Raw genomic sequence first — 550 nt, 5'->3', positions numbered from 1 at the left:
ATGTTGAGAGCCCAAATCACCGGGTTCAAACAAAGGGATGAGGAATCTTTGTATGAAGCATGGGAGAGATTCAAGGATACTTGTCGATCTTGTCCACACCATGGACTTAGCGAGTTGTTCCTTGTACAACAATTTTGGAATGGTCTATATGAAGACTCCCGAAACATTCTCAATATGGGGTCAAATGGTATGTTTACCGAAGTTGATGACAATCAAACATGGAACAAGATTGAACAAATGGCGGTCCATAACTCACAATATAGTAGACCTCAGAAGGCTACTAGAGGAGGAAAGCATGAGGTGGACTCTATTACTCAATTGGGTGCTCAACTTAGTGCTCACATTGACACCATTAATTTGAAGTTTGAGAAGGCTATGGCTAAACTTGAAGAGGCCTCCAAATCACCTAAGCAACATGTTAATGTTATGGTAGCATTATCAATTCCAAGTGGAGTATGTGAGAGTTGTGGAACTTTGGGACATGACCAAAGTGAATGTAGGGGAACAAGTGAACAAGTGAATGCTTTCTAAGCATACAAGAGTGGTACCC

At 41.3% G+C, this 550-nt stretch overlaps 1 non-coding gene across 1 annotated transcript; it reads right to left on the bottom strand.

Annotated features, from left to right (window-relative positions):
- Positions 1-107, bottom strand: LOC141603417 (small nucleolar RNA R71). Its single transcript, XR_012525296.1, has one exon. It is a non-coding gene; the product is annotated as a small nucleolar RNA R71 (small nucleolar RNA).
- Between the last annotated feature and the right edge of the window lie 443 nt (positions 108-550).

Source organism: Silene latifolia, chromosome 9 (assembly GCF_048544455.1).
Source record: "Silene latifolia isolate original U9 population chromosome 9, ASM4854445v1, whole genome shotgun sequence".
NCBI lineage: Eukaryota > Viridiplantae > Streptophyta > Magnoliopsida > Caryophyllales > Caryophyllaceae > Silene > Silene latifolia.
This window is presented reverse-complemented; position numbering and strand designations above follow the sequence as displayed.